At 40.6% G+C, this 26,778-nt stretch overlaps 1 protein-coding gene across 6 annotated transcripts in view; it reads right to left on the reverse strand.

Moving 5' to 3' along the window:
- Nucleotides 1-26,778, reverse strand: part of ADRA1A (adrenoceptor alpha 1A) — a 134,934-nt gene that overhangs the window by 106,058 nt on the left and 2,098 nt on the right. The window lies entirely within an intron of this gene.

Raw genomic sequence — 26,778 nt, forward strand, 5'->3', positions numbered from 1 at the left:
CCCAGCCATCCCACTACTGGGTATATACCCAAAGGATTATAAATTATTCTACTACAAAGACACATGCACACGTATGTTTATTGCGGCACTATTCACAATAACAAAGACTTGGAATCAACCCAAATGTCCATCAGTGACAGACTGGATTAAGAAAATGTGGCACATATACACCATGGAATACTATGCAGCCATAAAAAAGGATGAGTTTGCGTCCTTTGTAGGGACATGGATGCAGCTGGAAACCATCATTCTTAGCAAACTGTCACAAGAAGAGAAAACCAAACACCGCATGTTCTCACTCATAGGTGGGAACTGAACAATGAGTTCACTTGGACTCGGGAAGGGGAACATCACACACTGGGGCCTATCATGGGGAGGGGGGAGGGGGGAGGGATTGCATTGGGGAGTTATACCTGATATAAATGATGAATTGATGGGTGCTGACGAGTTGATGGGTGCCGCACACCAACATGGCACAGGTATACATATGTAACAAACCTGCACGTTATGCACATGTACCCTAGAACTTAAAGTATAATAAAAAAATAAATAAATAAAACCACATAGTTTTAGCAAAAAAAAAGAAAACAATAACACTAATGTACTTTTGAATTTAATTGAAGAGATGAATAAAACCCTCACATTATCTATGAGAAGGTTCATTACGTTTTTCTTTTGAGGTTACACTTACATTTTTTTCTTACATAAAAAAGTTACACAGAATCAGAACTCATTATCTATGTGAATAGCTATTATAATATTTTGAAAGCCTATTAAATATAGACACTTTATATTCACTCAACTTTTACAGATTTTAGGTATTCTACATGTATTATCTCAAATTTATGTGAGGATCCTTCTAAATAAACACATATCATCAATTTGCAGATGGAGAAATTTAAGCAGAAAAAGTTAAATAACATGCCCAAAGCCACCCAGGTAGACTGTGATAATGCTGAAGTTAAAGCCAGCTCATTTTGATTCCAAAGACCATGCCCTTTCTACTCTAATAGATTGTCACCGTATCTTTCACTGCTGTTATTCCCTAAATAACGTTTCATAAAAGCAAAATGTACACATTAAAAAAATCTATTTAAAAATAAAAAAATTAAAAAAAAGAAACACAGTTAAGAAGAGAAGTAGTCACATTAAAGTCAAATTAAGAGTCCTATTAAAGTCTACAATAGCCAGGCTAGGCATGGCAGCCTACGCCTGTAATCCCAGCACTTTGGGAGGCTAAGGAGGGCAGATCACTTGAGGCCGAGAGTTTGAGACCAGCCTAGTCAACATGGTGAAACCCCATCTCTATTAAAAACACAAAAATTAGCCAGGTGTGGTGGTACATGCTTGTAATCCTAACTACTTGGGAGGCTGAGGCACAAGAATCTCTTGAGCCTGGGAGGTGGAAGTTGCAGTGAGCCGAGATGGCACCACTGCACTCCAGCCTGGGTGACAGAGAGAGACTCTGTATAAAAAAAAAAAGAAAAAAAATTCTACAGTAGCCATTGGGCTAGATAGCCTGAGGCCTGACCAGTGCCCACAGGGGGAATGTGTTATAGCACAGGGAAAAAATCTTTGCTTTATGAGACAATTTTGCAAGGGCTATTCTGACACTCACCTGAGTGAGCTGACATGTTTGGAGAAGGCTCAATGAGTAGCTCAGTACCTCTCATGTATGCTCAGAATGTTCCCATTTTTACTGGCTTTGATTCCTATCTCAATACATTACTTTAGTCTCTACCAAAGTAATACAGAAGACAGAATTAGAATTGTCTTTCAGTGATTGTATGCAGTGCAACGTACAACCAGGACAATTCTGTTGTTCTGGCTTGAGTTGCTCCAGTTGGCTGTCTATACCAATCATGAGACTTGTATTTCTCAGGACTGTGCAAAGTTAAGCCAAGTAATTGAGTACAAACCAGGACAGGCGTTTAATGATACAGATGTTCTACACCGTGTTTTCTTTTCTTTTTTTTTTTCAGGCACCAAAAAGCTGTATGGTTACTTTCTTTAGTTTATAAGACCACATTTAAGTACTTTGGACAATTGATATATTTTTCCTTTTTACATTCAGATATTTACCAAAGCAAGGCACAGGTCCATGCTTTGTATGAATCTATATCTGAAGAAGCCAAGTTGGAGCAGCTTACAGATCCAAGTCACTGACGCCACCTTCCGAGGCTTAGTGATGGGTAGAAAATCCAGACCCTTCACCCTGCTGTTCATATGAAATAGAGGACAATAACTGGAATCTCTACACTCTCCAATAATGTAGGACTGGACTTTGAGTCTCTTCAATTTAATTGAACAAATATTTATTCAGGACTTACTACTGTGCTTAGGCCCTGAGGATTCCAAGCTGATAAAAACTGATTCAGGTTAGGCCTATGGAATCCAATTTAGAGCTTAAAAGATGATCACCTAAGCCACTTCCATCATTCAGCTGATGAAGAACTGAGGCCTGGAGAGAAGGAAGCTTCCCAAGGGCACAAAGCAAGGGAGAACCAGTGTCATTCAAAAATTTGAAATGGTAAAAATGTAGATGCCATTACTATCAAAGAAGTGGTAGAAGAGAAAAGTACTGTGTGCAAGTCCCTATTCTATAGCTTTGGGCTTAGATGTGGATCCATTCCTCACCTGGACACAGAGGAAAGGCCTCCCTTCTTAATGTCTGCATAGGGCCACCCCCTCAGGTAAACCACCTGTGTGTCCTCTAATGTGTCCCCTCAGCTCTGGAACCAGAGTTAAGGCCACCTGACTCTCACCATTTGACTAGCTCTATCCTGGACAAGTGAGATATTAAACTCCAGTATAATGAAAACCAGGTCTTTACATTCGAGATTTTTGTTATTTCAATAGATCTCAAGACAGACTTGCATGCAAATTTGTGTATTTAAAGTATATGATATAATGATGGACTATGCATGCTAATTATAGTAATTATAGAAGGTAATGAGGATGCTAGTTAAGTGGTGCTTCACTTCACTTCTCTATGAAGAATTTTTTTTTTTGTTTTTGAGATGGAGCCTTGTTCTGTGCCCAGGCTGGAGTTCAGTGGCATGATCTTGGCTCACTGCAACCTCCACCTCCTGGGTTCAAGTCATTCTCCTGCCTCAGCCTCCTGAGCAGCGGGGACTACAGGCTTCTGCCACCACGCCCAGCTCATTTTTTTTTTTTTTTTTTTTTTTTTGTATTTTTAGTAGAAACGGGGTTTCACCATGTTAGCCAGGATAATCTCGATCTCCTGACCTTGTGATCCACCTGCCTTGGCCTCCCAAAGTGCTGTGATTACATGCGTGAGCCACCACGCCTGGCCTGAATAATTTTTTTGACTTCCTGAACTTCAAATTGGAAAACCAGCCTCCTCTGACTGTACCTGTACAATGATTTTGGTCCTTTATTGGGCTCGATTACATGCTAGTCTCCATCTTGAAGTCAGGGTCTGTTCCTGTCTGGCACCCAGTAGACTCTCAATGTTTCTTGAATAAAGTAAATAAAAGATATTTTGAGATCTTAGTCCACTCTGGGGTGGCTTCCCAGAAGAGAAAAGCTGGGATTTATTTTAAGAAATGGAAGTAATTTGGCGGAAGGAGGCATATTTCTTCCTTAGTGCCCTCATCAAGCCTAGAAAATAGGAGCAGGTCTTGGGGTGGGGTGGTGGGAAGGGTGTCGGGGGAAGAAAGGCGCAAACTATTTGTGTGATTCCCCCATGGCTAGAGAGAAGCTCTCAGAGGCAGGCTAACTCTGCTAAGGTCAAGGAGCAAACAGGAATGGAAGCCTTGACCCTTGGCCCAGCCTCACACCACATGTTCTCTGTAGGAGACACCTTTGTACGGAGCTTTGCACTGACCTTGGGAAATAATTTCCATCTGGAATCCTGGGTGAATCACAGGAAGGCAATCTGCAATTTCTCAAGTTTGCACTTGGCTGGGGTTGTCAGATCTATGTTGTAACCCTTATGAAACACTGTTGCCCAAGAACATTAGAATGGATGCAACATTTGTAAATTAAAAGCCTGCTGCTTTAATTCCCTTCCAGTGGACACAGTTAGGCATATAAAGAAGTCACAGTTGGTTGCAGCTGGAGGTTTGACTTTGAGAGGATGGGAGACTGGAAATCCCTGGGCATTTGGTCAGCACAGTAGCAGAGTGCTAGGGTTTGAGAAGGTAGCGGTTGGGTTGGAGAGGGTGTTGCATGCAATATTTTTCTTTCTGGTATTTGTCCTGGGAGATCCATATTGACACCTGAACTTTGTGACACAGCCGAGCCTTGCTCCACTGGCTTCTATACAAACAACATGATGCAAACCAGCTGGGGTCAAAGTGGTTACCATGGAAACCCTAGACTTTGGTTTGGAAAGTAAAAGTAAAAGACATTTACGATGACCACAGCAGTGGTTTGTACCAATGCACTTCTTGGGAAGTTTCTTTTTTATCCTGAACTTTAGTGTTCTTTTTTTTTTTTTTTTTCCTTGCCCTGTGGAATTTGGCAAAAGAAATATTTAAAATCAGATTGGAAATATTACCTTCCCCGTTAAATAGCTAAAACAGGAAGTCTTGATTTATTCAAACCATATTTGCTGAAGACAAATTTAACTCTAAATGGAGAAACCGCTTAAAGGTCAAGTTTTGTCTTGGATACTTTGAAAGAGTTGCTAAGCATTTTTGTCCCCTATGGAGGCTGGGTTGACACCAGGAGGTGTTATTTGTGTTATTTCCCCTCAACCATTTTTCCACCTCTCAGTAACGACAGGAGAATTATGGCTATAGAGAGCAAACACAGCCTTATGTGGGCATGATCAGAGTTGTAGCAAGCCAGTCACGATAGCAGGAATAGGCTGGTTGCATGAGTGCACTGGGTGAAGAATACAGAGGACATTAAGGGCACCAGAGAGAACAGGTTCAATTTCCACTCTGTCACTTACTTGCTGCATGATCCTGGGTCAGTTACTTAACCACCCTCTACCACAGTTTCCTCAGGTTGGAAATGAGAATCAAAATACCCAGTTGCCCCCAAATGTTCCCATGGATTCAATGAAGTAAAGCACATAAAGCACAAACTGAAATCCAGATGGAAAGCAATCACAAAAAGAATCCAGTGGAAGGGAAGTGAGGAGTAGCAGGGAGATCAGGCTGACACACTGGCTTCAAGCAACTGTTCCAGTTTCAGAGAATGACAGTCCCAAGGCCACCTACAGCTCCCTTTACCTCCCACTGCCTGAGCCACCAAAGCCTACCCCACTCTGGCGCCTCCTTTCTTACTCCATTCCAACTGTGAAGGCATCGGGCTCTCCCAGATACTCTTTTCATTCGAATCCTCTCAATCACCGCCCACAGATTCCCCCTTCTTCTGTACTCATCTTTCTTTTCTTGGAAAAAAACAAAAACAGTGTTGGACTCTTGGTGGAGCCCTTGATGGTGACAGCACAATCTTTCATCCCTTTGCTTTGTCCTCTCAGCTCCTGACTCTGTTCTTCACCTCCATTTTCACTTCCACGTCTCCATGCCAAGCCTCCCATCCCTAACATTCTGCTGAAACTGTTCCTAGATCCCAAACTCCTACCCCAGCACAAGAGAAAGCTTTACTATTTAGTGACATCTCTTCTCGACTCTGCATCAGCTTTGATAGGTCACAAATGACCTCATATCACTAAATACTACTACTTTTTTCTCATTTTCTTTCTCCTTGACTTCTCTGCTGCATTTGACATTGGTGCCACTTTATCCTCACCCAAATTCTGTCTTCTTTTTGTTGCCAGGATTTTATGCTGTGGTGAGTCTCCCACTTTTCCAAAACATCGTGCAATTTCTGCTTGTTTTTCTTCTGCCTACTCATGCCAACATATTCTAAAATGCAGCCCTCCTTAAGAGATGACCCATGCCCTTAGCTTTGCTATTTTCTATTCCCATGACTCTCATCTCAAGAGCTCTCCTTCACCAAATGCCAATATTTCTACTGATCTCTAGGTCAACCCTGTCCAACAGAACATTCTGAGGGGATGGAAAAGTTCTATGCCTGGGCTGTCGAATGCAGCTATGGCTATATGAAGCTATGGAGCACTTGAAATGCAGTTAGACTGACTGCAAAACTGAATTTTTAATTTTATCTAATTCCAATTTCAATTTAATTTATTACATGTGGCTAGAGGCTACCATATTGGACAGCATAGTTTCAGATAGTTTAAGTTAAACACCATCATTTCAGGCAAAATATGGTCAATGCTAAAGGTTTTCTGGAACCAACTCCTCTCCCAGCATCTGTCTGTGGACAACTACTCCCTACTGCACACAAAGCTCAAAAGACTCTTTTATTAATTCCACTCTGATTCCTCAGACACAGTCTCTGATTCCCATTGACCTGCCTTGAAATATCCCTATTCTCTCCCCGACCTTCTGTATCTTACTGCCACACCCCTGAGCAGGTCCTCATTCAAACCTAAACAGCCAGCCTGATTCTCTCACTTCAACATACCTTGCCATCACTGCAGATGGGATCTTACTCTAATACTGCTCTGCAATGTTGCTTCCCTGCCTCAGACCCCCCAGTGGCTCCCCCACTTCCTCTGATTTCTTGGCCAAAACCTTTGTCTGGTTTTCAAAAAGACACCCAGAATAATATTGTCCCACCAACTCTGGTCAGTGTTGTTTTCCATGACTCTCTCTCTCTGTAAACACACACACACACACACACACACAAACACACTCACACCACTTGAGGATCATCTCACGAGCTCATGAATGTGCTGTGTTCACTCCTGTCTTGGAGCTTCTACTGGCTTTTCAAATCCTCTATTGTCTTTTCAAATCCACCTTTCAAGACCCAGTTGAAGACTCCTTCCCTCTATGGAAACTTCCCTAATTAAGACCTGCCTGGCATATCTCCCCTCTGGATTCCTAGACCATTTATAATGAGTGTTATCTTGTCCTGATGACTATTGTTTCACGTGTGTTATCCTTTTCCCCAGATTAGACTTGAAGAAAGTGGCTCTTCTTCTTTCTGACCTCCAGAAGACTTAGCTCAGAACTGAGCCTGCAGCAGATGCTCAGTGCTTTGTGAACATGTCTTGATTAATCAGCAAGTGCAGGATAAGAACTGGATGTGACAACATCTGAGAACTCAGTGAACATTAGACTCACCTTGTTAATAATTTACTCCCTTTGCCCCTAGTTTTCTGCTCATCCCTCTATTTCTCCTGGCCCTTTCCAGCTTCAATTCCTCTCATTTGTCTACTTTTGCCTTTTGTCCAGTAAACCACATGAGCTAATCAGGGTTGGAGTAAAGAGCGTAGGATTGTTTATTTTCTCTTGGAATTGATGGCCATGGCAAACACCTTGTTTGCCATATGATCAACATGGCTCTGTGAGGCAGTTAAAACTATCAAGACAATTTTTTTTTTGTCAGATAAAATGAGGATAAAAATACCTCCTCATGATCATATACAAGAACTGTGGAATTAAGTGAATAATGAGTAATGGGCTAAGAATATAGGATTGGATATACCAGAATCACAGAGCAACTGCCTCATGGAAAAGCTGGGCAGTTTCATTTCAAAGGATGATCCAGAAGGGCAAAGGTTAAAACAAAGGAACTGATTCAAGTGCAATATTTTACATGGTTTAAACATTTGAAGGAATTCACAAACGGACCACAATGGCTGCAGAGACAGAGTGGTAAAGTGCTTAATAAATTGGTGAACATGTGTTGTGCCATAAATGTTAGGCGCATAAAGCAAATTATGATTATTTGTTTCCCTTTGTGTTTTTCTAATCAAAGACTTAAAAATCATGGGAGTTTTGAGCATCATGAGATAACCAGTGTTGTGATACAGGTCCACTATTCCTTTTCCAAAACCTTTGGTATTAGATGTGTTTTGGAAATCAGGAATTTTCAGATTTTATAAAGGTCATCTGGATCATATGTTGTATATTGTATACTACTACCAGTGGGATATGGTTCAGCACCCTACAATCAAACACATAAATATTTCTGCAACACAACGTGGAAAATATAAAATCTACAAATGGATTCACCTGAGTTAAGATTGAGTTCACTGCCAAATTAGTTCTGATAAGGTCAGACTTTGGCCCCAAATTATTAATGCAGAACTTTCGATTTTCAGAGCCTATGAATTTAGGAATACAGACATTGTGTACCCATATTATTCCATATTATTTTCTTTAAAAAGAGGTAGTCTTTTTGAAAATTTCTATTAAACTTTTAGAAATGTAAAAAGTAGTGGGTAGTAATTACAGAATTTACTACAAAGCTAAAGTAATCAAAACAGTGTGGTACTGTCATAAGGATAAAAGACATATGAAATGTGGAATACAATTCCATTTGATGGAATATAATTTAGACTCCAGAAATGAACCCACACATCTATGGTCAGTTGAATTTTGACAAGGGTGCCAAGACCACTCTGTGGGAGAAAGAATAGTTTCTTCAATATGTGATGCTTGGACAACTGGATTTCTACATGCAAAAGAATGAAATTGGAAGCTTACCTCCTATCACGTATAAAAATTAACTCAAAATGGATCAAGGACCTAAGTGTAACTATAACTCTTAGGAGAAACTATAACTCTTAGGAGAAAACCTTAGGATAAATTTTTGCAACTTTGTCAGGGATGTCCAATCTTTTGGATTTCCTGGACCACAGTGGAAGAAGAAGAGTTGTCTTGGGACACATATAAAATACACTAAAACTAACAATACCTGATGAGCTAAAAAAATTGGAAAAAATCATAATGTTTTAAGAAAGTTTATGAATTTTTGTTGGGCTGCATTCAAAGCAGTCCTGGCCATGGGTTGGACAAGCTTGAATTAGACAACGATTCCTTAGACATGACACCAAGAGCACAGGCAACAAAAGAAAAAGTAGATAAATTGGATGTCATAAAAATTAAAGACAGCTGTGCACCAAAGGATACTATCAAGAATGTGAAAGGGCAACCCACGAATGAAAATTTTGCAAATCAAATATCTGACCAGGGTCTGGCATCCAGAATAGATAAATAACTCTTGCAACTCAACAGCAAAGAGACAAATAATCCAATTAAAAAATGGGCAAAGGATATGAATAGATATAACTCTAGAGAAGTTATATGAATGGCCAAACATGCACATGAAAAGACGCTCAGCATTATTAGTCATTAGAGAAATGCAAAGCAACATCACTAGAGATACTATTTCACACCCACTTGGATGGACATCATTTCAAAAAATGACAAGTAATAGTGAGGATGTAGAGATACTAGAACCCTCAAACATTGCTGGTGGTTTTGTAAACTGGGGAATTTGCTGTGAAAAACAATTCGGCAGTTCCTTAATTAGCTAAATGTAGAAGTTCCAGATGACTGAGCAATTCAACTCCTAGGGCTATACGTGAAAGAACTGAAAACTGGTACTCAAACAAAAATTTGTACACAAATGTTCATAGGAATGCTATTCACAGTGGTCACAAGGCGGAAATAACTTAAATGTCCCTCAGTGGAGGAATGGATAAATATAACACGGTATATTCATACAAATAAATAGTATTCAGTCATACAAAAGGAATGAAGTACTGAAACATGCCATAACATGGATGAAGCTTGATAACATTATGCAAAATGAAGAGGTATACACAAAAGGTCACACGCATGATCCTGTTCATATGCAGTATCAGTAATCAGCACATCTATACAGTTTGATGGCTGCCAGGAACTTGGGGAGTGGGGAATGTAGAGTGATTGCTAATGGGACCCAGTTTTCATTCTGAGGTCATGAAGTGCTTTGGAACTAGATAGTGGTGATGGTTGGATAACATTGTCAACGTATTAAATGCTACTGAATTTTACAATTTAAAATGGTTAAAATTGTGAATTTTATGTTATGTGAATTTAATTACAATAAAAAAACAGTGAGTAGACAACTATTGCCTCTGGAGAACTCAAAGCATCTGGAGACCTCAGGGTTTGTTTGGTTCATGTGTTTTGTTTTGTTTTGAATCACTAGCTAAGATATTGGCAACAGAGTAAACAAAATCTGAACAATAATAATTGATGTCCGCTTTAAATGTGCTGTTTCTAATGTATTTTCGTAAATTTCAGGAATTCCTGTAGCATAAACCAGAGTTTGTTAATCTTGGCACTATTGCCATTTTGGGCTGGTTAATTCTCTGTTGTGGGGGCTGTCCTGTGGTTGTGGAACATTCGGCAGCATCCCCGGTCTAACCCACACAATGCCAGCAGCATTTCCCACCCCAATTATGACACTGTGGCAAAAAGAGGTCTTGGGCCAGGCGCAGTGTCTCATGCCTGTAATCCTAGCACTTTGGGAGGTCCAAGTGGGTGGATCACTTGAGGTCAGGAGTTCGAGACCAGACTGGCCAACATGGAGAAACCCGATCTCTACTAAAAACATACAAAAAATTAGCTAGGCATGCTGGCAGGTGCCTGTAATCCCACCCACTCGGGAGGCCAAGGCAGGAGAATCACTTGAACCCAGGAGGCAGAGGTTGCAGTGAGCCGAGATCACGCCATTGCACTGTAGCCTGGGCAACAGAGTGAGACTTCGTCTCAAGAAAAGAAACAAAACAAAACAAAAATACTAACAAAAACAAAAACACAAAAAGAAAAACATCTCCAGACCTTGCCAAGTACCTCCTGGAGGTCAAAATCGCCCCTGATTGAGAACTACTGATGTGACCTCTTTAGGAATAGTTTATTATCCTGGGATTTTATCCTCCCTAAAGTTTCTTTTTAAAAACCCATTTCTGAGATTGTTCTTTAGCAATTTCCAAATGACAGCAAAGTCATGAAACAAACATGAAAATTCCAGGTAAATGTCAAAAACCTTTTGCATTAAGAGGAACTAAAACTACGTGGTCCACTAATAGACAGTAGGTTTCTCACTGGCAACGAATGCCCTGGCAATAAGCTAAATGTGGATAGCACATAAAAAAAGTGAGTGTGCAATGTTCCCTTTTCAAACCCTTTTTGGGCAAAGACGGCTGCTCTGCCAGCATTCCAGTATAATGACAGCTCATGCGCCCTTTGTCAACCTTGCCTCTTTCTCCTTTGAAAATGCAAACCACACTTCTTCCCGAACTTCTTCTGATACCATTTAATGAGTCTGGGATCAGACACTGTTAGCACAGAGAGCAACCTGTGCTCCGGATCCCCCCTCGGCAGCCGCTGCCAGCAGGAAGGGAGGGCTGAGTGTTCAGGACACAGGGTTCCCTGGCTGCTTCACCAGTGCAGTGCTGCCTTTATCCATTTTATGTCTTGGGTTTCTGAGTGGGATTTATTTTGCACAAAGAGTTCTGAAGCTGAGAAGTCTGAAAGCCACTGGCTTGACCCAAGCCCCTCTCCTACAGATGAGGACACCAGAGTGCAGAGGGAAGGGCAGGACCAGGTGTGATCCCAGGGCTTTTAACTATAGCCAGGCCCCTTTCCTCTGTTTCAGGGAAGGCAGCCAGGCAGCTGCTGCAAGATGTCACTAATCCCTTGTGTGCCTCAGTTTCCTTATCTCTACATGAGCATAGCAACTTCCATCTTCCTGGCTACTTCTGGGATTTAAGTTAGACGTGTTAAGTGCCATGCAAGTACCACTAATATGGACGGAAAGTTTGTGTCCTCCCCAAATCCACATGTGGAAACTCTAACCACCAGTGTGATGGTGTTAGGAGGTGGGGCCTTTGGGAGGTGATTAGGACTAGATGATGTCATGAGGGTGAACCCCCATAATGAGATTACTGCCCTTATACAAGGAGTAAAGGATCAGAGAGCTCTCTCTCTCTCTCTCTGTCTTCATCAGGTGAGGATGTAGGAAGAAGGCAACCATCTGTGACCCAGGAGGAGAACCCTCACCAAGAATCTGACAATGCTGGCACCCTGATCTCAGACTTCCAGCCTCCAGAGCTCTGATAAATCAATGTCAGCTGCCTAAGCTGCCCAGTCTATACCCGCCCAGGTATTCCATTATAGCAGCCTGAGTTGACAAGGCTGCTGCTTGACATCACACACATCCTCAGGTGTGTGAATGGTTTCACTTCCTTTTTCCTAGGAAAAGAGTCATTAAACTCTACACATGTTTCACATAATCCTCTTGTGATCACAGCCACAAGGGAAAGCTTAGCTTACTGAACTGTGTAGGGACACTGCTACTGTCTGACCCCACAGTTGTCTTCCTCTAACTGTTGAGAATCAAAGGCTGTAGGAAAATGGGTCTGCTTTGTCTTGAACCACAAACTTCTGAAGGACTAAAAGAAAGAACCACACTGCAGGTGACTCACTTCTGCTTCACACTCTGATATCCCCATGAAAAGGAGCCTGAACGTAGGCAGTGAATTCTAGACGGAGCTGAACTCTCAGATCCTCTTTCAAAATTCTCTAAAAGAATACCCTTACAGGTGAAATTTTACCTCCTTGATAAAAACCTCAGGGAAAGCCAATATTCATAAGCCAGAATCTCTGAGGAGTTTCTTGAAACTACAGTTTGGTTAGAACCAGCCTGAATAAAGAACTGATAAGTCCTTGGTTCACATCAATGAAAGATAGGAAAGATGGGCTCCAGTTGCTTTTCAGGAGTAGCCCCGAGGGCTTGAGAGAATAGAAACTGCGACACACACACAGGATCAGGGCCAGCTTGTCAAAGGCAAATCTCAATGCTCACATCCAGGCAGGATGGGAAGGACCCTGGGCTTTCCCAGGCAAGGTCAACAGAGGAGGGAGGTTCTCTACAACAGCTGCCCAGGCAGTCAGTTATGCCACCCAGAGGAGAGGGCACCACACCCCCTGCATCTAGCCGACAAGAGAAAGAGGCTTTGCTGTGCAAAATTAAAACGCATTACTTCTATCTCCTGATGGATAAAGAGATCTGTACTCTCACGGATTCAAACCACAACAAAGACAATCCATTTCTTTCTCCCCTTAATCTGGATCTGAAAGATTTGAAGAGGAACCTACCCAGTTTCAAACAAAGCCCATTTCAAATTTTAATACCAGATCACCCTCTATGGGGCTGAACAAAAAGAGAAAAAGTACTGTTCCTATGAAAAGCTTCAGCTATTCAATAGAGGAGATTGATCTGAGGAATCAGAGCAAGTGTACATCTTTAAAATGGTGTTGCGGAAAACGATCTCTAAATTGTATTCAAACAAGACTTAAGCAGCTATTAGGCTCACAAAACAAGTGTAGGGGGTGACGAAGACGGACAGTGTGCCCACCAAATGGAGTGGGATGGAGGGAGTATGGAGATTGTGTATTACAAAAACCAAGTAAGTCAAGTGGAACATGAACTTGAGAAATTCAAATGGAAATTAAAAAATAAAATAGTAAGAAAGTGACTAATGAGAGAGAAATGCAAAAGAAAAAGAGAGCAGGTATAGGAATTGAAATTCCAAGAGAAAGAGCAGAGCAGAGGACGTCATCATTAGAGGCGGCTGCCTTTGGCTTCAGAGCAAAAGGTGCACCAGGTCTCAGGCAATAGCAATGAAAATTACCCCAAACGGGAAGTCCCCAGGATATATTTTTTTAATTTAATAAAGAAAAAATTTTTTTATAAACATCTTAGTTGAAAAATAAATACATAAAGAGAATACTTGACAAAAAAACAATAATCAAGGGGACCTCATGTCTTTTATGAAGCATTAAATGCCAAGAAACAAAGAAGCAACAAGAGTATTTTGAAATGCAAAAAAAAAAAAAAAAAAAAACTTACTTGAATTCTAAGTTGTCTTCACATAAGTTGTCTTTCATGTATTAAGGCTCAGGCCTGGAAGGGCTGAGAAAATGTGTTTTGCTTGCATCTTTTTGTTGTTGTTGTTGTCAGAGACAAAGTGTTGCTCTGTTGCCCAGGCTGCAGTACAGTGTGGAAATCTCGGCTCACTGCAACATCCGCCTCCTGAGTTCAAGTAATTCTTGTGCCTCGGGCTGCTGAATAGCTAGAATTACAGGTGTGTGCCACCACACCTAGTTTTTGTACTTTTAATAGAGACGGGGTTTCGCCTTGTTATCTAGGCTTGCCTCAAACTCCTGGCCTCAAGTGATCCGCCCACCTCGGCCTCCCAAATTGCTGGGATTACAGGCGTGAGTCACTGCACCTGGCCCTTGCTTATATCTTTATTGGTAAAATTTTGTTTGGTGCTACAGTCTTCTCTAATATAATAATAAACATTTTAAACTTTGTGGGCCACACAGTCTCTGTAGCATCTACCCAAGTCCACCACTGTCGCATGGAAGCACCACAGACAATATGTCAATTACAGGGCATGGCCAACCCAGCTGGAAGAACTTTACTCACAAAAGCAGGCCATGGTTTGCTGACCTCTGCTCCATCTGGGAGATTAAGAAAAATCCAGAGCACAGGAGTAAGTCATAATATATAACAGGAGGACGATTGATAAACTAAACTGTGGAAAGTTACAAAAGACAGGAGAGGCAATACAAAATTTAATGAAAATAATCTAGATTTAAAATGCACTATTTTATTAACTAAAAGATAGAGGTTTTAAGGAGAAGAGAAAAGAAGAGTGTGCTAAACTTCTCACCTTCCATGGGCAAAGGTGGGTGGTGGAGTAACAGTAAGAGAGAACTGAAGGTTTAAACATGATTTTGAAAAGCTCAAAAGTTATGTCTAGTAAAATTAAACACAGGAGACAAGCTTTCCAAACCACCACAGAATTAAAAAGCAAAGAAAAAAATTACCTGTTTTATGAAAGACTGAAAATAGTGAAAACGAAGGACGCACAGAACCAGAAAGTATATGATAAGTTGACAAAAATCACACCAAATAATCTTGTCACGATAAATGAAAATTAGTTAAATCCTTATTAAGGACAAATACCCAGATTAGTGACATGGATTATGAGAAATCCATCTGATGTGAAATACACAAGCTGATAAATAAAATGATGAACAAATGTGAACAAAAATAGATTAGATTAGAGATTGAGATACTATTTTTTTTAAATGTGCATATCCAGGAAAAATAATCACATAGAATAAAAAGTCTATCTTTAAATGAAGATATTATTGACTTGATCTTCTATGCATGAAGCAAAAGCATAAACATATATAAAGCAAAACTTGTTAAAAATTTAAGAAATAATGGGAAGAAACCTGGTAGCAAAGGGAAACTTTATCATACCTCTCTCATTATTTGGCAAGTAAAGTATATAATAGATAGTGGTAAGATGAATAAAGATGAATGGATAAAGAGGATCTGGAAAACACCACTATTAATGTTTAGTTAATATATATACTAAAGATTAAATCTATTAAGTGTGTTAATTATTTATTACATATTAAGCCATTAAGAAAATGTCAATAAGTCCCATAGCTAAAAATTACTGAGCTCACACACTCTGACCACAATGCATTAAATTGGAAATTAAATATTAGAAAGTGGGAGATAAAATTACCAATTATTTTCAAATGAACAAACAACAACAACAACACAGCGAATCCTTTCCTGTCTACATAGGACGAGGGAAATATTAAAAGCAGAAAGACAGACTGATTGGATGAAGGCACTCCCTACCCAAACATAAGGGAAGAAAGTGAACTTTGCTTAGAAGCAAATGTACAGCTTGGATTGTTTTCAATATTAGACAAGACAGAATTAAAATACATGAACTAAACATTCTGGGTAAGCTAATATTGAAAAGCAAAATATAACCAGAAAATAAAAGAGAGAAATCTCTAGAGATTACATTAATGCACTAGAAAGGAGATTAAAATAACTAATAAATTCAGGACTTGGATTCTTTGAAAAAAACTAATAAAATATACAGGCTTTCAGAAAGTGAAGGCGAAAAGAAAGAAGAAAGATAGCAAAGAAATAAGTTACAGAATTTCATGTAGAAGTCTATGCTAAAAACTTGAACCTCAATGAGAAGGCAAATGGAAAATACGAAAATAAAGATTATCAAATCTGACAATCAGAATAGACCACTATCCTTGGAAGAAATAGAAACCAGTCTCAAAGAATTGCATCCATAAAAGGAGCTGGGCCCGAATGTTTTATGGGCAAGTTTTTCAAACCTTCAAGGAACACATAATTCTTATGCTATTTAAGCTGTTACAGTTCATAGAAAAAAAATGAAAAGTGTCACAATTTGCTTTATGAAATTAACATAAACCTGCTACCAAATGCAACAAAGACAGTGCATTAAAGTAAAACAATAGACTCATTTCACACAGAAATATAGATGCAAATGAGAAGTGAAATATTTCCTGTGATATAGCAACATGAATAAGGGTAATACCACCTGATTGAGTAGAATTTAATCCAGGTTAATAATATGAAATAAATTTTTATCGAATCAATGTCAATGAAAAAAGATTATATTGATATCAATAAAGCAAATGTTTAATTTAACAAAATTAAAAATTCATTTTTGATTGAATTATATTAAAAATGCAAACAAATTAAAATACATTTTAAATCTAGATCAGTATAGTTTTATAAACTCTAGAAAGATATTTCTTTGATATGATCGAGTATATCAATCTAAAACCAATGGACAGTGTCATATCTGTCAAAATATCAAAGCAGCATTTCCCAACTTCATTGTTATAATCAGTTTTCCAGGAGATGTTAGCAGATGTGCTTAAAAGTAAAGTGTAAACAATAGTTCAAAAGTAGTTTGGGAAGTAAATGGAGTGACAAAATGAATCCAGAGTTTTCTTGGCAGAATGAATGTACAAGAATAGACAAAATAATTTTGAAAAAGAATATTCATCCAAGCCTTAAACTGGAGAATATTAAAATGTATTATGCAACCACAGCCATTAAAGTAATGTGACAGCAATACTAGAGCAGAGAGACAGATAAATGGAAAAGAAGCGAGTGTGTTCCAAAATAGATCCAAAATTCTTTTTAATATAACAAATGTGGTTTTCCAAATAAGAAAGGAAATGATGGATTATTTGATAAGTCTTTTGAGACTATCTGGCTGACCATTTCAAAATAAATACAGTAAGGCATAATCTGCCAAAATACAAACACGAATTCCAGGTAGATTACAGATGATGCTCTAAAAGAATGAGGAGGAAATAGACTTACATTGTGGAAGGTCTCTCTGAGCATCCCTGAGAAGGCACATTCCATGAAAAAACAGATGAAAATATTTGACTATATAAATATTTTAAGTGTCCAAATATTTGTAAAAACCATAAAACAACAAAATGCAAATAACCAAGTGGAAAAGATAGTTTTAAATATGTGTAAGGATTATGATATTTTAAAATACTCCTCATCTTTATTCTTAGTAAATCTCTGTCTCTGCTGTCCACTTGGCTTTGCTATTCCATACAAGGTGGATGCCACTCTGGAAAGGAGGAGGAGTATCCCCTTTAGCCAGAACAAGGAAAAGGAAAGACTTCCCTGTCTTCCCCAAGGGACTGTGAGAAAGGCGGAGAAGAAGGTGGTGGAAAGAGGCAGTTGGCATTTGTTCTGATTCCTCTCTCTCAACGAGAATGGTAGGAATGCCTGAAGATTGGCTGGGCATGGGGGTGCATGTTTGTAGTTCCACCTACTCAGGAGGCTGAGAAGAGAGGATCACTTGAACCCAGAGGTTTTAGGCTGCAGTGAGCCACGACTGTGCCACTGCACTCCAGCCTGGGTGATACAGCAAGACCCTGTGTGTAACAAAAAAAAAAAAAAAAAAAAAGCCTGAAGTTAAAGGTGGGAGCAGAGGTGCTTTCTCCCATTCTCCATTCTGGGTGTAGTCAGTCCTTTATATGAGAGACACCATACCTGTTAATGTGGCAGCCAGTGTGTTGGGGCAGAGAATGTGGTGTGGAAGGAACCCACAGGGCTTTCTGTGCCCTGAGACTGGGATGGAAACGTTGTTGAGAATTTGGTGCAGGAGGTTGTCAAAGTTGTTCACAGGGCTGCAGGGACAAAGTAGCTCCCTGGCCAACAGCAACAGAGCCAATGTCAACGGAGCCAGGAACCAGTGAAGTCATAGTCAAACCCTCTCTGACTACTATGAGGTTCGTAAGCACCTAGGCCTGGTCAGTACCTTAGAGGGCAGATCTGAAAGGCCCTGTGCTGTGGTCTGTGCCCCATCCCCGAAATTCCTGTATTAGAATCCTGGCCCCCAGTGTGATGATATTAGGAGATGGGGCCTTTGGGAGGTGATGCAGAAAGAGGCCCTAGGGAGCTGCCTCACTCCTTCCACCAAGTGAGCACAAAGCCAGAAGGTACCATCCATGAAGAAGAAGGTAGGTCCTCTTCAGACACTAAATCTGTTGGTACCTTGAGCTCAGACTTCCAGTCTTGAGGATTGTGAAAAATAAATTCCTGTTGTTTATAAGCCACCCAGTCTATGGCATTTTATTATAGCAGCCTGAATGGACTAAGACACCAAGCCATTCAAAAGAGACTGAATATGCAAAGGTGACGCATAAACTACTGGATTTGAATAAGTTTATTGAACTTATCTAAAAGTGTGTTTGCATGCACGCGTGTGTGTGTGTGTGCATGTCAGTACATGCATATGTGTATTTCCATGGAAGTTTGTAGAAAAGATCACATCTGTTTTTGGAAAATAAGCTACATTTTCTTGGCACATTTGCATATAGTGTGAGAAGACTGGCAACCCAGGATTTATGATAAACAAGTAATTATTTATCTTCAATGTATAAAATGAGCTTACTGATTAAAAAAAGAAAAACAGCTGTATAAAAGGTGGCCAAAAAGCACAGATAGGAAAATTCACAAGAGGAGAAATATAAATGATGGATAAAAATATAAAAAGAAATGTTCAGATGAGAACACATGGACACAGGGAGGGGAACATCACACACAGGAGCCTGTTGGGGGTTGGAGGGCAAGGGGAGGGAGAGCATTAGGACAAATACCTAATGCACGCCAGGCTTAAAACTTAGATAGTGGGTTGATAGATACAGCAAACCACAATGGCAGATGCATACCTACGTAACAAATCTGCACATTCTGCATATGTATCCCAGAACTTAAAGAAAAAAAGAAAAAGAAAAAGTAGAAGAAGAAAAGAAATGTTTAAATAGCAAAGAAATATAAAATGTAAAAATGAGAAGCCACTAGGCAAGTGTCAAACTAGCAAACCAAATAGCAGGGCTAAAATACAGTAAACTTGTTAGACAAAGAAAATGCCTTAGAAAACTGTCCTCACATCCACCATGAAACCATGAGGTGACAGAACACAGCAGTGACTTTGTTACTAAGTGACTAAGGATTATTACTCCACCCAAGTAATAACTCACCTGTCTATAGCCTGACTTGAGAGTCAGCTATTGTTCACAGCATTGTTAGAGCTCATTGTTGACATCTTCTGAGCCTGCAGCACGTTCTTTTGAAAATGATGGTAAATCTTCATTGACAGATTTGTCTTGTGGAAAGAGCCAAAATTAATTTAAAGCCTAGTCTGGTTATACTGTTTCTGATCACGAGAAAGGTTTTCTCATAAATCTAAGCTCTGAAGGCAGTGACAAAAGAGGCATTCCAGAATGATGTGGCAGCTCACGGAAATAAGTTTTTTAAATGGCATGGTAGAAGGATTGCACTTGTCAGGATACAGCTCCCCTTCTCCTGCATAAAGGTCTCCCAACTGGTCTATCCACAATCTTGTTTTCACTAAGCCTTTGATATCTTGAAATGCTGTATAAACTCAATCATGTCATTCCTGCTCGTCTTTGGATAAAAACACAGACTTGTATAATGGCTATAAAGCCTTGTTTAGTCTGGTTCTTCTCTTTCCAGCTTCACTGGATACCAGTTATCTCTTGGCCTCTTGTTTCTGGCCACAGTGGCCTTCTAGAAAGTCATTATGGGCATTAAGCCGGCCCCACTAGAGTCTTTGCACGTTCTCTTCCCTCCCTCCCCATTTTTGCCACTAAACACCTACTCCTTCAATAGATCTGGACTTAATAGTCAAGCCCTCCTTCCCAGAAAGACCTTTCTACCCTCCCAATCCAGGACCACCCTTAGCCACAGGACATATTTTCAAGGCATCATTTATGTTCCCTTCATTGCTCTGTACACGGTTTTTGATAACTTAATGTGGCTATCCAATTAATGTCTGTCTCCTTCTGGAGATTAGAAGCCTGCAGGGAGGCAAAGACCCCAATTGGTTTTACTCTGTGCATTGCATGAAGCCTGGCATACAGGGTTCTCAATATAACTGATGGATGAAAGAGAAATGTAATTTGGCACACTTGTGAGGTCGGTGATCTGCAAGATGACTACAATGATCCGCCCCTCCCTGTATGCATCTGCGGCTCTCCCATCAAGAGATGAGTCTATCTCACTTCTCCTTGAACCTAGGCTGGTCTTCTGACTTGCTGTGACTGCAGAATGAAACAGCAGTGATGCTGGACCAGGTGTGAGCCCAGTTCTTCAAAGGCCTCACAGTTTCTGCCTTGGCTTTCTTGGGGGAGAACTGCCACGCTATGAGAAGGCGGTTTAGACCATGGAGGGAAGAGAGGCCACCAAGACTCACAACCAGCTTCAACTGCCAGGCAAGCTGGGTGCTGACGTACTTATGCCCATAGAATCATGAGACATAGATGGCTGTTGCTTTAAGCCACTACCTTTTGGTATGGTTTGTGGTGTAGTAAGAGTACCTGAAACACTGACTTCTTGTCTTAAAATAAATTCTAGCCAGGTGTGATGGCTCATGCCTATAATTTCAATGCTTTAAGAGGCTAAAGAGAAAGGATTGCTTGAGCCCAGGAGCTCAAGACCAGCCTGGACAACAGAGCAAGACCCCATCTCTATAAAAATGAAATACAAAAATTAGCCAGGCATGCCTGTAGTCTCAGCTACTCAGAAAGCTGAGGTGGGAGAACCACTTGAGTTCGAGGTTGCAGTGAGCTATGATTACCACTGAACTCCAGCCTGGGTGAAAGAATGAGATCCTGTCGTTAAATAAATAAATAAAATAAAATAAATCCTAATGGCATTAGTTTCTCTTCACAGCATTATCTCTAAGAGGTGAACCTTTTCCATGAGAACCAGGGGACTGCTCCCCTTTGTACCTGCAGTGAAGCAACCCTTAGTCCCTGGTTATCTTGGGCATCCACAGAGGGTTTGGGGTTATCATATAGCATTGTATGTACTTGTCCTTTTTCCTTGTCATTTTTCATATAGTTTTGCTAGGTATTTAATTGTTCAGATGTTCTGCTCCTTTAGGGCAGGGATTTATTTGTCTTTATCTCCAGTGATTCTATAGCTTCCTGGCAAACAGTAGATGTTCAACAAAATTCTGCTGAATGAATGAATGAATCGTTCTCTGCCTCGCTGCCTCTGACAAATTCCCTGCCAGCTGTGCCCTCCTCAAACATCCAATCTTAAAACACATTCTCCTGCTCTATCAACGTGCTGCCTTCTGTTCTTTTACAAACATAATCCTCAAAAATTCTACATGTATCTAAGCCACATCTCAGCCCAACACTGCTTCTTTTGATGCAGTGGCAATAGCAATCAATGGCTTAGGTACTATAATAACACTGGGTTTTGTGTTTAAATCAGATAACATATCCAGAATTCAGACACCTAACTATATTTTCAGTGAATGTTACCTTTTCATCTTCTTTCCAATGCTTTCTATTTCTCAGAATACCAAGGATATCCACCCCTCAACATGCAACATCCGCATGTTGACAGACATCAGTAATAGTCTGTGAATCCTTTGAATTCTGGTAAGATGGACATTTATTGACATTTACTCTGTGATAGGCACTATGCTGGGCAGCTGACCTGTATAACATCCTCTGTCACATGAAAAAGAAAGCCTGGGTTTAAATCTCAGGCCAACAGTTTCTCCACTCAGCAGCACACTGCCTCTGGAACTAGTGGACTCTAGACAATGGGATGAAATCAACAAAGATGATTCACAGGTTTTAGATGCTGGAGCTTCCTGAGAAGCAGTGTCTTTATCCTTCCTTTTCTTTCGTAGGTTGAAAGCTAACACCGTCATAGTCTCTCTACTCATCTCCATGACCAAAATTTGCTTTTTGAAAGCATTTGCTCCAAAGTATAAATGACTGTTAATAATCTCACAATGCAACCCCCTCCCTTGAAGGCATTCTGAATTTCAAGCAAACATTTAGGATGCAGAAACGGAACAAGACTAGCAAGATTTAGACTTGGAAGCAGGCAAGTCAGATTCCTCCCAACAGTCATTCTATTGAATGCAGCAAGCAACCGAGCCTTAGTGGGGAGAAGCTTGGGGAAGAGGAAACGTGAGACTTCTCATAATATACGGGAAGGACCTTAGCAGTCAAATAGCCACTCACCTGATTTTTCTGGGTCAATCCCTATTAAACATGGATGTTTCACTTCTTAGCTGTGGATAGCACACTCATCCCTGCCCTGGTTTTAGTTTTTAATCTCTTTTCTCTCCTGCAGTCTAGTGTAGACCGACAACCTTTTTTTCCAAAACAGCACATGTCATATTTAAGAGTGAATGTCCCTTGCATATAATAATATGATAGTATATTTATTCTTCTGTTCACATTTTGCATGAAAAACATACTTAAGACAGTTAATAAAAAGACTTGTAACATCTAGTTGATGACCCAGCGGAAGTAGTGCCATCTTCTTTAAGTCTCTGCTCTGTCAATGGGCATGCATGTAGAAGCTTCTCAGTGACCTCCAGGCACAGTTAACAGCTATATTCCTTAGCACTGGGTAATAATGTCATTCTGAGCACCATCCTGAGCACCATGTAATAATATCACTCTGAGCACCAATCTCACAGACTTGCAATAATTGTTGATAATTTGTCTCCTTAACTAGACTGTGAGGCCCTCGAGGGCACTGTGCTTTATTCATCTTTTTTATTACGTGTAGCCCAGAGCCTGGTGCTTATTACATAGCCAGTACATTCTTGGAGGAAATCATCTCTTACTCAACTGGTGTCAGGAGGAAACTGGGGACCACAGATTGGCAGGTTCAGGAATGCTTTGCGCTACTGAGTAGCTACTCAGACCTTGTGAACTGTATGTTCCCTACTTCCCTCCTGTCATATAATCTTTTCCCTTTTTTTTTTTTTAAGACAGAATCTCGCTCTGTCACCCAGGCTGGAGTGCAGTGGTGTGACTCAGCTCACTGCAACCTCTGTCTCCTGGGTTCAAGCGATTCTCCAGCCTCAGTCTACCAGGTAGCTGGGATTACAGGTGTGCACCACCATGCCCAGCTAATTTTTGTATTTTAAGTAGAGATGGGGTTTCACCATGTTGGCCAGGCTGGTCTTGAGCTCCTAACCTCAAGTGATCTGCCTGCTCAGCCTTCCAAAGTGCTGGGATTACAGGCATGAGCCACAGCACCCAGCACCTTACTAGAATTTAAAGTCCACTGATTCTGAGGGCTCCTGTCTATCACCACTTCTCTCCACCACAACATCTTCTCCTCCACACTGCTGACTCCCTGGGAGAGCAAATCCAAGAGTGGGCTATGATTAGACAGAGCGTCCACCTCCCCTAGACGACTGCAGGACCCAGGCCATTGTTTCTCATCTCTATGCATAGCTCAGCCACTACCACAAGCTCCAAACTCTCAGGCCACCCATCGTCACCCGGGCTCCTTCTACCACCTGGCTGTGGATGCTCCCTAACCTGACTGAGTCTGTCTCTCTTCACAAACACACTCTCTGGGACTCACAGTTGGTCCTCAGCAATGCCTCCTGTATCCCTCAGCTGCTTAGCTCTTAGAGAAAAGCACACAACCCTCCTGACTGCTCTACTTTAATGTTATGACCGTAAATCTCAAATAGGTCTTCAGGACTATCCAGTGACTCTACTAAACTTCCATAAAATGTTTACTCTTCCATTTTCAAAGATGAATCTTTCACACCTTCTCTACTGCTCAAACTGCCATCGTTCCCTATTCCTGACTCACTCTTAGCTGATGATCTTGCTTCATATTTCACTGAGGACATAAACATATCCTAAAGGGATCAATATGTCTCTCCCTCCGTCTCTACTTGCCTCAGGACTCACACACTTTACTTTCCTTGTCATTTTCCAGTGCTCTCCTTGGGCACTGAATCCTGTCTCCTCTCTTGCCTATCCCATCAGTGCCTCTCTATCCCATCGTTCCCATCAGAATGTAAATATCATGTCATATACCCACCTCCCACCATTGAAAGCCTTCTGTAGACCCCTCCAGCTACACCACATCTCCTAGCTCCACTGTATAGCAAAACCTTTCACAAGAGTTGTCTATTTTCCCTGTTCCCACTTTTTTCATCCTTTGTTCTTTCTAGAAAGTACACAGTCAGGCTTTTGGTTCCATCACTCCCCTGGAGCTGTGAGCCTCATGTGCCTTCCTCCTATCACTAAGAACCTCCTTACTGCCAAATCCAATGTTGGCTCCCAGTCCTCCTCTAACCTGACCTCTCAGCTCCATGTGACAGAGTTGATTATTCCTGCCTTCTTGAAACATTTTCATTAGGCTTCCAGGATATCACATTCTCCTGATTTTTCCTCTCCCTGGCTAGTCCTTTGCAATTTTGTTTGCTGGCTGTTTCCCTTCTTTTTTCTGACCTGACCCCCAAGTATCAGAATTCCCTGGAGGTTTCTTTCTTTCTTTTCTTCTTTTTTTTTTTTTTTTGAGATTGAGCCTCGCTCTGAGCCCAGGCTGGAATACAGTGGCGCAATCTCGGCTCACTGCAACCTCCGCCTCCCGGATTCAAGCAATTCTCCTGCCTCAGCCTCCCGATTAGCTGGGACTACAGGTGTGGAGGCTCTGTTCTTATGTCTCTTTTCTCTCTTTACCTTCTCTTTTGTCAACCTCTTTATTCCTATAGCTTTAAAGATGTTGATATATCCCAAGTTTATATCTGTATCCCACCTCCTCTCTAAGCTCCAAATCTATGTACAGTATCTAACTCCCTACTTGCCATCTCTACTTCGATGTCTAACGAACGTTTCTCAACACAGTGTACACAAAAGAAAGGCTCCTACTTCTCACTCCCTGCAGCCCCTTGCAACCATGTAACTCTTTGGTTTTGCCAGTCTTAGTAAAAAGCATTACTATTTACTCAGCTGTTCAGGCCCTAAACCTCCCTTTTTCTCACACCTTTGTCCAAACTCATCAGCTTTACCTTTAAAATAAGTGCTAAATGTGATCACTTCTTACCACCTCTACCTGTCCCACCTGAGTTCAAGATGTCATGACCTCTATCCCCTCGACTTCTAATAGCCTTTTAACAAGTCTCTGCTTCTGCTCTTGCCCTCAAACAGCCAATTTTCCCCACAACAACCAGAATGATCCTTCAAAAATATAAATGAGACTGGCCACTCACCTGCTAAACACCCTTGAATGACTTCTCACCACAGCTAGAATAATATGGAAATTTTACTTTGGTTTAAAAGACCCCACATGACTTTGGTGTTGTCTATCTCTCCAATCTCTTCTTGAACTTGACTGCTCCCTCCCTGTCTGTAGCTGAGTCATACTGGCCTCCATGATCTTCATTGAACAGGTCAGGCTCTTTCCCATCTCTGTACTCACTGCTCCCTCTGCCCAGGAAGCTCTTCTTCCCAGATCTTTCAAGCTTTGCTCTTCAGTCCAGTCAGGACTCTGCTCAAATATCACCTCTTCAGACAGAATTTTCCCCACTACCCGCTAAAGCAGACCCTCATTGTCTTTGTCACTTTCTAACCTCTCATCCTGTTGATTTTTTGATAGTACATGTTAATCTTGACTTTTTAGAATACACTCATTCGCTTAAGTCTATCCTTTCCAAATGCAAACGTCTCATTGGCAAGGACTTTTCTGCCCTGTTCATCCAAAGTGCCTAGAACAGATGGTCCATAAATACTTGTTGAGCGAGCAGATACATGAATAAATGTGCAAAAGGACTCAGGTAAAGAGTGTAATTTCTATAATTTCAAAGCTGTAATGTACTTCCAGGAGCAGAGTAAGTAATAATGATGGGCAGGCACAATGGAAGGCCAGGTGTTGGACTAAAGAGGGCCTCTCTGGCAGCACTACAGGACAGACATTTCTGCAATGATAGAAATGACCTATATCTCTGCTGTCTAAAACAGTAGTCACTGGCCACATGTGACTATTGGGCACTTAAGATGTGGTCAGTGGGACTGATAAATTGAGGAACCAAATATTAATTTAATTTAATTCCAATTAACTTTTAAATAGCTATCCATGGCTGGTGGCTATGGTATTAGAACCTGAAGAATCCCTTCCCATGACTTGAGATTGCAGAATAATTGTGTATAACTCACCGAGTTGTCAAGAGGACTAATGAAATAAAAAACTTGGGAAAATGTCTGGAACATAAATGGCACAAAAAAAAATAATAGTTGCTATTATTCCACAGAGTTGCAAATTAAAGTACTTTAAGTACATGCCATTTAAATTAGGCAGTAAAGCACTTGAAATGGACTTTTATTAATGTTAATCATGATGTTTTGTTTCTTAGAGTTGGTGGATAATCGATGTTTGGGTCTATATTTGAGCTTCCAAACTAAAAATAGCATACAACCATTTTGGGATCTCACTGAAGGAGATAGATGACTATTCCAAGTGGATCAGCTTGCTGATACTTATAACGAGCTAATTAATTTTGACAACAGCTAATTTAGCATCTGCAAAAATTGGATTGGTAACACTATGTGTACTGTATTATTTTCAAACAGTGTCATCTGCAACTTCCCAGATGATTTTGGGTAAGAGAAGTGTTTGTTTTAATACTTACTATTAAAACAAAAAAAAAAAAAATAAGTATTTACTTATTGGAAACATTATGATTAATTATTTAAGGCTAAAATTGGTTTG

This window comes from Piliocolobus tephrosceles, chromosome 7 (genome assembly GCF_002776525.5).
Source record: "Piliocolobus tephrosceles isolate RC106 chromosome 7, ASM277652v3, whole genome shotgun sequence".
Lineage (NCBI taxonomy): Eukaryota > Metazoa > Chordata > Mammalia > Primates > Cercopithecidae > Piliocolobus > Piliocolobus tephrosceles.